Here is a 14,778-nt window from a genome sequence, read left to right as displayed (position 1 = left end):
TTTCATGACCCAATATTTTCTATATGACAAAAACATAATAGTACAAAAACATACATAAGTAAAATTTGCCTTCAGAGTGCAAGCAAGATTAACGGGTTCTTATGCAGAAGAATATGAAAATTTCATTGATACTGTTTCAGATTTTACAGGGCAACTAACATTAAGAAATGATCATTTGTTGAGTTTTAGTATACTATATAAAAGAAAACTTGCATGTTTATCTTGTACAAGGCAATTAAAATACTACTCCTTTTCTAACTGTATTTATAAATGAGATTAAGTGTTTTTCATGCCAAAACGCATATGCCATATATAACTACTATTCTAGTTTATATATTTACCTACTCTGGAACATTTAGAATCGCATTATGTGATCTTTGTATCTAACTACTTTCACTTAGCATGATGCGTTCAAAGTTCCCACACATAGCATACACCAGTACTTTGTTCCCGTCTGTCTCTCTTCTCACTGCCCCCGCCATTTTTGCAGAACTGGGGAATTGAACCAAAGGCCTTATGCATACTAACACAAAGCCTCCAGCACTGAACTATATTCCTAGTCCATTCTAAAATTTTATTTTGAAGCAACATCTTGCTAAGTGCCTAGGGCTCATGACCCTCCTTGCCTGAATTCCTCTAGTATCTGGGATTACAGACTTGAGTCCTTATGCCCGGCAATTCTTTGTTATTGCTGAAAAATATTACATCATATGTACTTATCCTATTTTATTTATCACTTTATCAGATGGATATTTAAATTATTCCTACTTTGCGGTATTGTAAATACTGTTATGAAAATTCATATTTTGGGGGTGCCAACATACTTTTAGTTCTTGCAAAGTTATGAGAATCACTGGATCATATAGTAATTCTTTTTTTTTTTTTTTGTCTTCTTCGTTTTTATCGGTACCAGGGATCGAACTCATGACTGCCTGCTTGCAAGGCAGGCGCTTATGCCGCTGAGCTAAATCCCCAGCCCCCATATAGTAATTCTAATGCTTAAATTTTGATGACTGTTTACAGTCTTCCATAACAACTCCACCATTTAACATTCCAATTTCTCTCTGCTTTTATCTGGCTTTCATTATAGCAATCCTAGTGAATATGTAGTGGTGTTTCCTTATGGTATTCATTTGGCGTTTTCATTCTAACTAATGGAATTCCACACTTTTCATGTGCTTGTTGGCCATTTGCATATTTCCTTTGAAGAAATGTGTATTCAAATAATTTTCCCAGGACTGGGGATGTGGCTGAGGTAGAGCACATACTTAGCGTTTGTGAAACCCTTGACTTCCATCTCTAGTACCACAAGCAAAAAGAACAAAGGAAATTCTTTACTCATTTAAAATCTAGGCTAAGCAGTTTTTATTCCTAAATTTTAGGATTCTTTATATATTACAAATATAAACCCCTTTACAGATACAAGTTTTGCAAATATTTTTTCAATTCTGTGAAATATATTTTTACTTTCTTGGTAGTGTTTTCTGAACTACAAATATTTTTTGATTTGATGATGCCAAATTGTCCAGTTTTTCTTTTTTTGCTTGTGATTTTGGTATCATATCAAACTGATCTGACATGTGGTCATAAAGATCTACACTTAGTTTTAAGTGTAGATCTTTATGTTTTACTTAGTTACTTAGTTTTAATTATAGCTCTTATCTTTTAAGTCTTGGTCCATTTTGATTTTGTTTTTATATGACATAAGGTACTTCAATAATTTTAAGGTATAAAGGGCTTCTGAGAGCTAAGTGAGAACCAATGCTTTACATTTTCTTTTTTCTTTATTAGTACATGTTTGCAATTCATGAAGCTTACAATCATCTTGGGGAGTGGTTATGTGTACATATGATGACTCGTTGCTTTTTTTTTAAAATCCCTTTCCCTTTCACTCCCTCTTTCTTCCTCCAGTTGTCCTACTCCATGTTTTATTCTTGTTCATATTATTAAACTAAGTTCATGCTATGCCATATAATGTTTACATTAATTGAGGGTATTAGATTGCTGCGCCTGGTATATCTTTATTCTACTTATTTCTGCTGCCCCTCCTTACCCCTCACACTTTTTCCCCTTGGACTATTTCCCTACTGCAAGAGATCCATGTCCTGTCCTCTTCTATCCACCCTGTATTATTCTCTTTGTGCTTTGCTTCACTCAACTGAGATTTACATTTTCTAACCTACATTTGCCATCTTTAAAAAGATGATTTTATTTGACTTATCATATTCTAGGTTACCTATGAAATCAAACAGGCGATATGAATAATTGGACAGGATAAATTAAAGCACTATTTAAATGTAGTTACCATTACTGCCTTCATCACTTTTGTGTATTTTGTCTGCTTCTGTTACAACAGTCTCGTGTTCTTCTTTTCTGTTCTCTACCTGCAAGAGCAGCTTTCTCCTACTAGACACATAGTAGATCCTCATCAAATATTTGTGAACTGACTGGTATACATGTAAGACCCATACTTTCTTCACATGAGCTATGAAGCTAAGATTTCCCCATTCTGTTTGTAAAGTGAATGTTTGGACACATACATGGCCCTTTAAGTGTTCTTATGTGTTAGTTTTAGCTATGGAACTCATTGAGGACTTTTTGAAACCCAATCCTTTCTTACAGTATTTTAATTATCCCTTTTATTTTTGTTTAATTGAAAATAAGATTGAGCATGCCTTCTAAGCCCTGTCTTAGAAATAAGAGGTTTGTTAAACTAAGAGCACAGGACAAAGCAAAATATTTGTTTGGAACTAATTTAAAATTAGATACTCATTCTAAGTGAGTACTGAGTGATAAACAGATGAGCACACCTGGTCAACCAGGGTCATTCCAATTTGTCCTCCAAAATATTCACTCTTTATGTCACGGACTAACCTTAGAATTAGAGCCAGTACACTGGTAGTTGAATAAAATAGAAAATATTCTAGAATTTGCTACATAAATAGTAATATTCTGAGTAAAAATAACCTGAGGTAAAAATAGCCCCGTCCTTCATTCCCTGTGAAGGCTACACACTGTCCTGAAGCAATCTCCACTGAAGCTTCTCACCTGCTTGACCCTGGGTTGCATGCTTCCTGACCTGTTTGCAAAGTTCTTCTTTTGTAAATTTCTACAGCATCAATGTAGCTGTTTCCTTTTCTCTCCTGAGTTGGATCCTCCATTCCCGGATTCTTTGTGTTTCTCTTTCTTGGTTTACTGCATTGTTTTGGAGGAGTACGTTCTGTATTATCTGTATTTCCAGTTTTCCCAAATTTCATGATGGTATACCTTGGGATCAATTCATACCCATGTATTATCAAGGATAGTCTTTGGACTGTTTCTAGAAAAGTATGTCTTTCAATTCTGAGATTTAAAAGATTTTTGACTGGTTACTTTTTCCTCATCTTCCACTTCTATTTTTTCTCTCTCAAGACCCCAGATGCATTATTTACAAAAATTTTTTATTTTGTTTTTCTTTATACATGCTGAAGAGCATGGGTTGGGATCCTCTTAGCAACTCAATGACAGGCAAAAGTCCTGGATTCCAGCTGCATAAATTACTCTATCTCCCTCCTATAAGAAGCTTGTTAGCTTTCCAGGACCAAAGAAACACTCATTAACTTTCTCTAATTGTATTTTCCCACCTGCTGTTGATCTGCCCAGGGTATGGGCAGGGCTTCCTAGCTCTCAGTAAGCAGTGGTAGAAATTTTTCTTTCTCAGTGGATCTTTCCTGAGCTGCTCAAATGTGATCCCTCCTCTGGTCAGCTATGTTGAATCCTCTAACTTTCTTTTTCTGAGAGCAAGTGTTTAAGTACCCTGCCTAGCAGGAAAAAAGGAGGGAAGAAATAGAAAACAAGGAAAAAAAAGGAAAGGAGAGAAAGTGAATCAGTGGCTCAAATTCACATTTTGGAAAAATACAAAGTTTGGGCAATTTGAAAATAGGTATAGTAAATTGCACATGCTATCATGGTGTTTGCAGGGCAAGGTGACTTTCTTAGAAGATTTGATAGAAACAACGAGAGCAGTGAAGTACAGTATGGCTAAAGCTGAGATAGTAACATCTATCCTGAAATGAATAGGGGACTTGAGGCTGCTGTACCCTGGTCAGGCCATCTCCAGTGGTTGACATTTGACTCTACAGTGACATTTGACACATATTGGCTATTCCAATAATTGAATTATTCCTGTGCCAAGTTGGCTTATGAAATAAGCCAGCAATTTATGATATTGTAACAAAAGGCACAGATAGGCCCACAGGGCATTTTGACTGCCACTTTCCTAATTTCTTTTTTTTAGAAGAATGAGATAGAAAACAAAGTTATTGGGGATTTTGATTTGCTTACTTTATCATTTCCTGGGCTCCTGTCAGAGAACCAAAGAATAACAACATGTGGTTTTATAAAGCAAGCTAAAAAAGTACAAAATAAGATAATGTTATATCCACTGGGTGTGGTAGTGCATTTCTATAATCCTAGTACCTGGAAGGTGAAGCAATAGGATCATGAAAGCTTAAGGCCAGCCTAGATTTCATTTGTTCAAGGATGGCCTAGACTGTATGGGGAGACCTTGCCTGAAAACAAACAAACAACAGCAATGACAAAATAAATACAAAACTTGAACCAAACAAAAACAAAACAAAACAAATAGGTAAAGTTATATCCTTTCCTATTACCTTAACATATATGCCTTCCTAACCTTGAAGGCTAAGGAGTTCAAATTCTCAGACTGTTCAGAGTTCCACAGCAGAAAATGGTGGTATGAGCAGAAGAGGCTACTAGCCCTTGCCTCTCATCCCTTCTAGAGGGAAGACTCTTTGAGACATGAAAATATCCAGCTCTTGTTCTAATAGAGGCTATCCTCACTGCAGCTGGGGTTCAACCCACACACCAGTTTCCCCTCTCCATATGGGTGCTCCCCTTGACTGCACTCAGGCTCCAGCTTCAGTGCTAGGCAGCCCCTGCATGAAGCCCTCTCATCTGCTTAGATGGCAGCAGTCCATGCTGGGCATCCCTTCTCTCAGTCATCTGCCCTTTCCATGAAGACACACATCTTGCTTATTCAAGGGGGAAAGGAAGAGGAGAGACCAAGGCAGGAAGTGAGGGAAAATGATGAAGGTAGAGAAGAGGAAGAGAAAGAGTAGCTGATTTACTGTCATTACGGAGAATATGGGGATAGTTAATTCTGCATTAGAAAATACTTCTTTTGTGCAGCACTTGCTTAGCAAGCACAATTTCTTGGGTTCAGTTCCTAGTACCACAAAACCATGCAAACAAACAAATGAAAAACCCTTTTTTCACCTGAGAATTATAGAGAATACTTATACTAACTTTTTTTATTTTAAAAACAAAACAAAACAGAATAAAAATGATACAGAATTTCAAAACAAAATAATAGGAAATTAACACTAGTTGATACATTGCATATTGTCATCTTCAAAGTACTTGTTCAGATTATAAGGTTTAGGCATAAAACATGATCAAACACTGAAATCACAAACTGTTCTTTTTTAAGAACTAACAGATTTTAATTTTTCTTTTTCCTCATTGGTAAGGTTTACTCTTGATATTTACTTAATATGGATAAAGGAAATTCTCTGGGTCACATGGCAAATGATTTACTGACTATGATGAAACATTTGTAGTATTAAGTCTGTAGCCATCTTGTCTTAACTACCTTTGATTGAGTAACTCCCTGCCTTCGGTTAAGAAATATGTAAATGGAGCTTGTATGGTGTGATTTGTAGTTACTGTAGCGTTCCAACTTCCTATTGGTATTATTTGTCTATCTCCACTCTCCCATTCTGCATATTCTCAAATTCCTGCGTCTTGTTACCCATTTGGGAAAGCAAACAGGCAAGGAAAAATGCTGCTTCCTGTATTGGAATACGCCTCTGTTGCCTGAAAGACACCAGTCCTTAAAGAAAGAGTCCTTTAAACACTTCCTAGATAAGACTTATGTAAAATTTCAGTTAAAAAAAATCCTTCCTGATCCCCCTCCCCTAGGTTCATGTACTGATAGGAGATGGCAGTGAACAGGATAGACATGGTCCTGTCCTTGGGAGCATCTCAGTACAAATATGATGAAGGTCACAAAAGCAAGCAAGGGGTGGGGGGCATAGGAAAGGTATGATGGGAGCTAGCCTGATAAAATTTCTGGAAACTTGAAGAAGACAGGAATTAGCTAAGAAAAAGACAAGTGGAAGAAGGCAAGGGGCCAGTGGACTATTCTACATAAAAGAAAGGAATATTCTCAGGTTCCACTAGTGAAGCATCATGGGAGTACAGAGAAAAGGAGGAAGGTTGGTCAGAGATGAGGGAAAGACTTGAGCATAGGAGAGCTGTTTTCCAGAGGTCCCACAAGGCAACGGTCAGAAGCACTAAACTTCATCACGGGAGCAATAGAAACTCCTTGCTGTTGTCATCTTGTTACTTAAGATGGCAAAGTGGGACTGTCATTATTTTCCTTTCTGAACCTAAAGAATCAAAATGAAATTTAGAAGCTGTCATAGTATTTGTGTCCTTTTGCATAAAGTAATGTTTGTAGCTCCAATCTCCATCTTCCAAACATACTTTGTATCTTTTCCTTCTCTACTAATCTATGCTGTGTCTACCAACTGAGTCACTATACATTTTATTGTAAACAAATACTGATTGAATACTTACTTTTATGTTCTAGTTTGTTACAATGCTTCCTGATACCAAGCCTCCTGCCTTTTCCATAGTATTACTTCTGCCATTTACTCTTATTATGCATGTAGTCATAAGCTCCTGACTTTTCAAAGTTGTAGGTGGCAATAGTCCTGTGATATACATGGGATAATCTATCTTGGTTATCCACAGTAAGACAGGCCTTACATTTTTTTTTTGAAACTCACTCTCTTCAATCCAAAACTTTCCTGTTCTCCCAGGACTTCTTGCACAAGACAACAGCCTGTCTTTGGAGAGAAATACTACAGTTCAATCCTACATGATTGTCTTGGCAAAGCTCCCTTTTTTTCTGTGGCAGAAAATGAGTGACACAGGAGCTGGCCTAAGCAATATCAACAGTCTGATAGCAGAAGTGCCATGCAGTGAGGTTAGGTAGTGTGAGGGCAGGTTCCAAGGATTTGGAAGGAACAAAACTGAAATGTTTCTAGGCAGTTAAAGAGAAGAAAGTTGGTCATAAAGGTAGAGTCATCTTTAATTAAGTCCCAAATCCACAATTAAACCCTAAGTCTTCAAAGCAATCCTTAATCCCTGGAAGAATGCATTACATTAAAATCTATAACTCTACGCCCAAATCCATATGTGAAGATTATCTTTAATGTGATAATATGTGGAGAGGGTGATTGAAGTGAGTAGGTCATGACATTAGTGCCATTATGAGACCTCAAAGACAAATCTTGTTTGTTCCCCATGTGAAGGCAGAGAAAAATGGCTACTATGACTGATAAGGTTGGTCTTCTGCTGGTGTTGTGATGTAGACTTCAGCCTCCAGAGAGGACTATGATGTGGGGAGTGGCTAAAGCTGGAGATGGATCACATGATGTGTGAGGCTGGAGCAAGGCTAGCCTCAAAAACACAGAGCTTCTGAGGCAAATCACATGGAAAAACTATTAGGTGGAGAGTTTTCAAGTGACATTCAACCTCCTGAGTGTATAAATAAATGCACTGCAGCCATTGAGGCCTCTTTCTTCCTCCTCCTCCTCTTCCTCCTTCTCCTCTTCCTCCCCACTGCCTTACTTCTCCCATCAGAAGAGAGGGCTCTATCAGCTTTCTGTTAAGAGGGCAGCTGTGGCTACAGAAGTGACTCCAACATCCCCTGGGGAGGAGGGCACTGGCAAACTGCACCAGGAGATGGAGTCCGTCCCTTGTAGCAAGGCACGCACTGACCTCCTTCAGGCCACCACTGAACCAGAAGCGTCAGTGCCAGACAGTGAAGCTGGAGAACAGCAGTCTTCCATTCAGGCCAATGAGCTGCCGCCACAGCCAGGGGAGCTCACTGTTGGTCCCCATGTGGCAAAGTGGGAGCCCCAGAAGTAGGAGGGAGCTGCAAGTGGGAACTCCAGGTGCCCAAATATGGGATATGTTGTTTTTTTTTTTTTCCTGCATGAAAGACTAACTTGCAGGCGGTTACATGGACCTTACAAATTCATTCGCCCACTCCAATTAACCTCTTTTCAGATGGTGCTTGTGTTTGCAGTGTGGCACACCACATTGAAACTGCCATTACACACACTGGCCAGAAAGGTATTTTTCATTTGTTTTGCACTGTCCAATTTGCAATTTGGTCACATCATATCCCCTGTTTTGTTGGTCATTTATATGCTCATTCCCAATTGCCAAGGCCTCTCACTAAAGGATGTGCTATTAAAGACAGCTTGCTGGCTACGTCTTAGTTGCTCCCCCAAAATACCATTCAACAGACTTCTGCCTCCCATGCCACCTTTCAGTAAAATATTTCTGCATTGTGCAAACTGTTCCTTTTAACACAGGAACAGACTCAATGAATTGTTAAACAATGTTCCTGGTATGTCATACATCTTCTCTCACTCCCTATGGGGATAATCCCCAAGGGCTCTACCCAATCATTTCTGGCAAATGGATGTCACTCACATTCTATGCTGAGTCCACATTTCAATTAATACTTCCTCGGGTTTTATCTTTGCTTCTGCCCTCTTGGGTGAAGCAGCTAAACATGTCATTGGTCATAGCTTGGATGCCTTTAGCATGCTTGGCTGCCTAAGGGCATTTAAAATAGACAGTGGCCCAGCTGATATGAGTGCTGCCTTCCAAATATTTTGAAAACCTTTTCACATTTCCCTCACCATGGGAATTCCTTATAATCCGCAAAGTAAAAGAATTGTTAGACACACTCAGCTGTAAGCAAAAAATTTAAATACAAAAACAAAAGGGGACTCTTACTTTTTTTTTTGTCTTTTTCCTTTTTATTGGTACCGGGGATCAAACTCAGACTGCCTGCTTGCAAGTCATGCGCTTATGCCGCTGAGCTAAATCCCCAGGCCCTAAAGGGGACTCTTTCTCTACAAAATAATTTACATCTCATAATAGATTTCACTTGATAATATATACTATTAACTATTTAAATCCTACTAGGAATAGGATTATAGCAACAGAAAGACAATTCAATCAGGTAAAGGAAAAGAAGCTAGAAAGGGTCCTTTGGGAAAATCTTCATACTGGATAATGGAAAGGGCCCAGCCAAATATTCAGTGGGGTTGAGGTTATATTTGTGTCTTTCCGGAGAATGCTGAATGGCTTGTCTGGACACCAGAGCATGCTTTACAGCTGTACCATGGACCCAGAAACAGAGAGAGTTGGTTCCACCTTTCAAGAAGCTGATGCTTAGTCCTGTGGCAGTGATGTCTCAGATGGTGCACCAAAACCAATAGACAGGGATGGGGCTAAACCTGATCTGCAGCCAGTTAAAGAGACTGACCAAGGATGACCAAGAGATGGCAGACAAAAATAGGACCCAAAGGTCTGAGTTGGTAATAGCATGTGTAGAGATAACTGAGCTGAAATCCATATGAAAGAAGAAAACAAAAGTTGCTAGTATTCTTAAAATAGGATAAAATAGAAAAAAAATATGTATCATTTAAAGGTAAAAGGTTTAATTCCTTCCAAATTCTTCTGATAAGAGAGCTCTGCTAATTGACTTACAAATAATTATATTTATAATTACAAACTTCTAAAACTGTAAAAGAGTTATTATAATTAAATTTGGCCAAAAATATATTTGAGTACAATCTGATATTGTAAGTCCATTGTCTGTGAATGTTGTTTATCTGTTTGTTCTATCTGTGAGCTGATTTTTATTTGAGCTTTCCTGGGTTACTTTTCTCTCATTGCTGAGTTAAAATATTCAACATCCAAAATGAAGGACGAAAAATTTTATTTAGCTCACTGTTTGTGGAGGTTTCAGTCCATAATCAGCTGGCTCCAAGGCATAGTGGCGTGGCACTGGGGCAACACTTCAAGGCGCAGCCTGTAAAAGCACCCAGAACAAAAGTAGGGAGAAAACAAGCCTCTTCTCCTCCCTTATATTGTAATCAGGCTACCCCCACACAAGGTGGGTGTACCACCCATACTACCTCTGTTCCCTCCTCTTGCACAGGTTGAGGATGTTTACAAAGAAAGGACTCTGTCTCCCTGCTGAGTCCCTTAGTTAAACTCAAATTGACACAATATATCAACCATAACAGAACTCAACATTTTTTTTTCTATTTCCCTTTTTCTTTTGCATTTTGGGCCATTTGTTCATAATTTAATTTGGTTTATAGATTTAAAAGGTATGCTTCCACCTGGATTTACAGTTGTTAAAAATGATATCAAGATTGGTTTTCTCATAGGTTATCAGAAATATTTTAAGGTAACTAAAATAGAGACCTTTTGGACTTAGGAAATCATTGCTCAGGGCTCTCTTTGGTGAATAAAGGAACAGCTGCTTAGAAAAATTATCCCAGTCTTTGTTCACTAATAGGAAGCTCCAATGAACTCCATAGCCTTGTGGGAGGCACCCCAATAAATGTTATTAAAAATATATTATTGTGACACGTTTACATTGGTCATAATCAAAAGATTACATTTTCTAAAAATGAGACAATAAGGTTTTCTAACTGATAAATGCTTTGGTACAAAATTAAATTAAAATACAAAAGTTTTCATATGGCTATAATGATTGATGTTAATCTTGTACCATAGTAAATGTATTTATGACTTCAGATATACAGGTCTTCCAAAAAGTAAAACAGGAATTGTCTATGGTGATACACTTCTCTTGCAGGTATCTGCTTTCAACAAAAACTTATGTGATGTATATGCTATATATGTACCACTATACTTAGAGATTCCCAGACATTAAACAGTTGAGATAGTGTCACAAAATTTCTCCAGTGACATCCCAATAAAGGTCAATGAGTTAGGTAACAGCTTCTTATGTATTAGATAGAGATTATTGATTAAAAGAGCTATACTATACCAAAATGGAAATTTATGTCATAAAAATATCATTATGATCATCATGCTATAATATTATGTATGGTTTTGATTTTACATTTTCTGTGTAAAATTGTTACTTGTTAGCATTCTATAGAGATTCAACTATTAGAACATCTATGGTTAGAAAAGAGCAGTTCTATTTTATGTTCCAGGGTGCTTGATATTCAAATTTTTTTTGGGGGGGGTAGGTACTGGGGATTGAATTCACAACCTTGTGCTTTCCAGGCAGCACTTATGCTGCTGAGCTAAATCCCTGGCCATGGGTGCTTGATACTCAGATAAAATAGTAATATTAAACTTATTTCCCCTATTATAAAATGTTATGTCATTAACCTCCTCTTCTGGATGTTCAACAACTGAGGTATGGAGACAAAAACCTAAAAACATAGATGGGCTAAGAGGACAGTCGATAGTTTGGCCCCAGCCCTCAGAGGTCAACGAAGATCCAAGACACAGGGAACCTTTATAGCAATATCCTGCAACTCTGACCAGGAGTCATACAAAGTCCCCATCAGGGAGATGGTAGGACCACAGAGGACACAGAGCTAGGGTACATAGTGTACCTAAGGAGAGTCACTTGGGGTAAAGAGTTTCTCAAGCTTTCACAGAAAGCAACTTGGTCAAGCATTAACTGTCACTCATCTAGATGGCTGACACTGACTGAAGAACTAGAGGTGCTATCTATACATGGGATATGGATACGATCTGGCTGTGACATCTGTCACCCCAATTGATTGCCAGGGTTGATTTGGCTGATCGAGTTGGCTAGGCAGGTGTCCCCTTCCTCCCTCAGTGGTCCACATGTTCCTTCCAAAGCTGCGTGCTCAGTTGAGGAGGATGACTACCCCTGATAGAGGAGGACTGTTCCTAGATCAAGGCTATACAAGTAGCTGTGCTCCCCTGCTAGAACCTCCAAACAAACTCTCAAGGTGATATACATGGTTCCAAAGTAAATCCCAAGGAGATTTAACTGACCTTGATAAATAACAAGAATTGATAATACAAGACTCACCTTAATTTGATCTTGAACACTAGCAGAAAAGAATAACTACAAGAGACATAAGACAATTGCCAACTATACTATTAATTGATCACTGTTCTGGGATAATGCTCTGTATAGGATTGTTATATGCAGGAACTTAAAATCTTTGGATTGGGAATCTTTAGGCTAAACTGAGCAAATTCATCTAGAATGAAAAGGGTTCAAAAATAAAAGGGTCTTCTATAGAATCCTCCAAACACAACTCTTCTAACTCCAACTGATCATGCATTGCTTGTAACTACAAAACAGAAAAGGGGGAAGTTATGGGGAGTGGCTGAAGCTTGAGATCAAACATGCAGGGTTGGAGCAAGGCTAGCCTTAAAAAAACAAAGTGCCTGAGGCAAGTCATGAATGAGCTGCTCCAGTCTTAAGAACACAGGGTGTCTGAGGCAAGCCAGGTGGATAAACTATTAGGTGATAGGCCTTCATGTGACACTGAACCTGCCAAGTGTACAAATAAATGTATTGCAATGATTGGCGCCCTCCTTTTCTTCCTTCTCATCTTCCTTCTTCTTTTCCTTCTCCTCTTCTTCCTCCTCCTCCTTTTCTCTACTTCTCACATCAGGAGAGAATGCTCCATCTGGTTTAGTTTTCTATATTTTGACTTTTGTTGTTTTTTCCATCCTCTCACTATTCTTACCCTGGGAACTACAAGAAGCTGCATAGGACACAGAACTGTGAGAAATTAGGTTCTGTGGGGCTGGGGATTTAGCTCAGAGGCATAAGCACCTGCCTTGCAAGTAGGCGGTCGTGAGTTCAATCCCTGGTACCGATAAAAAGTTAAAGTTAAAAGAAATTAGGTTCTGTTATAAAAGCCTCCCAGTCTACAGTAGTTTGTTTAAGCCGTTTGAATGGATTAAGCCATTGGTGGTAAACCCATAGGTGCTACAGTGGGCATGTAAAGCCCTCTCTGTCTGCATGTGAACCAAATTGCCCAAGGAGCCAAGTATCAGATAACAGTTACTTTTTCTAAATTAAAACCTTAGTATTCAGGTTTAATTGCAGTGTTGGCACTTTGCAATAAGTGAGTTTTGGGTTGCAGTCCTGACATTCTGTCTCTAAAAGTTTTGCCGTCCCTGTTGTAGGATGAAGAATAAACCTGCAGTTAGTAAAGGAATGAAACAGATCAGTACTGCAGACAGAACTCAAACAAGAACAAGACATGTAGATTTTCTGCATTTCTGAGCAGTCACCAAATGAGTTGCCCATTTCTGAGAACGTCTAACCTCATTCAGTACCATCCTACTGGCCAGGGACCAGGACTAGAAAGGACATGCCTAGTCATTGGCCCAGGAGCTGGGTCTGCCCCTGACAGCAGAGGGCAGACCTCTGCGCTTTCCCTAGGGAGTCTAGTATTTGCACAGCATTGTCACAGTTTCTGGGAAGTCAGTATTTGCACAGCATTGTCTTCTTTTTCTAGGAAACTGCCTCATGGAAACAGGGAGAATGCGCAGTCTGCTAAGCTTCAAGATCTCTTGTTAGGGCTGTCTAAAGGCCAGAAAGATGGAACCATGAGGGACAGGTTTGTGAGGTTACAGCATCTGGACGTCTCTGAGCAATCAGGTTCTGAGCTAGAGTTAACAATTTGGATACCAACATCACATTTCTGTGTCCAGGTCCTAGCTCCACCACTTCCTGATGCCTAATTATGAGCAAATTATTTATCTCTTTGTATCTCATTTTTCCCCTTTTGAAAATGTAATCATTGAGTACCCATCTTGCAGGGTCACAGTGAACCTTCCAGAAGATGACTTGTAAATTGGCTTGTAGGGATCATTTAATACCTGCTCATTTTTCTTTTTGTACTGGAAATTGAGCCTAAGGCCTTTATACTGAGCTACATCCCAGACCTTTTAAAAAACTATTCTTGTTATTTTGAGACAGGGTCTTGTTAAGTCTTTAAGTTGTCCAGGCTGAGCTCAGACTTGTAAATCTGTGTCAGTTTCCCAGTGCCAGAATTATAGGCAAGAACCACCACACATTGCTGCATGCTCTCTGTTCTCATTCCGCATACAAGTCTTGTGACATGCAGGTAGGTGAAAACATCTGTCTGTGCTTTCTGCTCTTTCCTTATAGAAGACTCCAAAATTCTAATTTTAAGATCAGAAGAATCTCTAAAACATCTTGGAGTTGTAGGCATGGAGATAAGATTTCTATTGGTGCCTAGAGTTGGTGGTTCCCCGAAGAGCTTGTTCGGTGACTGAGCTTGGTGTGCATGTGTAGTTCCTACTGCACCGAGCAAGTGTAGTTATTGGAACTGAGCTCCCAATGGACTAGGGTTAGCAACCAGGCACAGATGGGTGGGCCTAAACTATTGTCTGCCCCAGGCCGATGCCCTAGTTTGCTAGTGAGGGAGCTGGGATGCCCCAGCACTTTCTGCTCTGCTGTTGGTAGTGCAAGTCCAGTTCCCCTTCCTACAAGATTAAGGAGAATGGGAAGAAAGAATGGAGATGTCGGTACTTGGTGCTTTGGTGGTTTTTCTGTTTCTTGCGCACCTTTTCTGTGTCAGGGACCTGAGCTGGGACCTAAACTTCCGTGCTGGACTGGATCCGTTCTAACAGGGAGCGGTCCCGACTGTCCCCCTGAGATACGCCCTGGGCCCAGAGGCTGGTCAGTGAGAAGTCAGAAGCAGAAAAAGAGGGGAGGGGGAGTGAGGACCTGGCGGCAGTGGAAACAGCAGATTGCGCCGAGCCAATGGCAGCAACAGTACGAGGTGGCACCAAATTCCCGCTGGCCAATGACTAGCCAGATTTGAA

General features: G+C 39.3%; 1 protein-coding gene across 1 annotated transcript in view; it reads right to left on the bottom strand.

Annotated features, from left to right (window-relative positions):
* The window catches only part of Pkd2l1 (polycystin 2 like 1, transient receptor potential cation channel), a 176,334-nt gene that overhangs the window by 146,602 nt on the left and 14,954 nt on the right, over nucleotides 1-14,778 (bottom strand). The gene's annotated exons all lie outside the window — the stretch shown is intronic.

Source organism: Cavia porcellus, unplaced genomic scaffold, assembly GCF_034190915.1.
Source record: "Cavia porcellus strain 051 isolate PalLab524CR breed Dunkin Hartley unplaced genomic scaffold, mCavPor4.1 scaffold_2, whole genome shotgun sequence".
In the NCBI taxonomy this organism is placed as follows: domain Eukaryota; kingdom Metazoa; phylum Chordata; class Mammalia; order Rodentia; family Caviidae; genus Cavia; species Cavia porcellus.
Note: the sequence above shows the minus strand (reverse complement) of the source record. Positions and strands in the feature narration are given on the sequence as shown.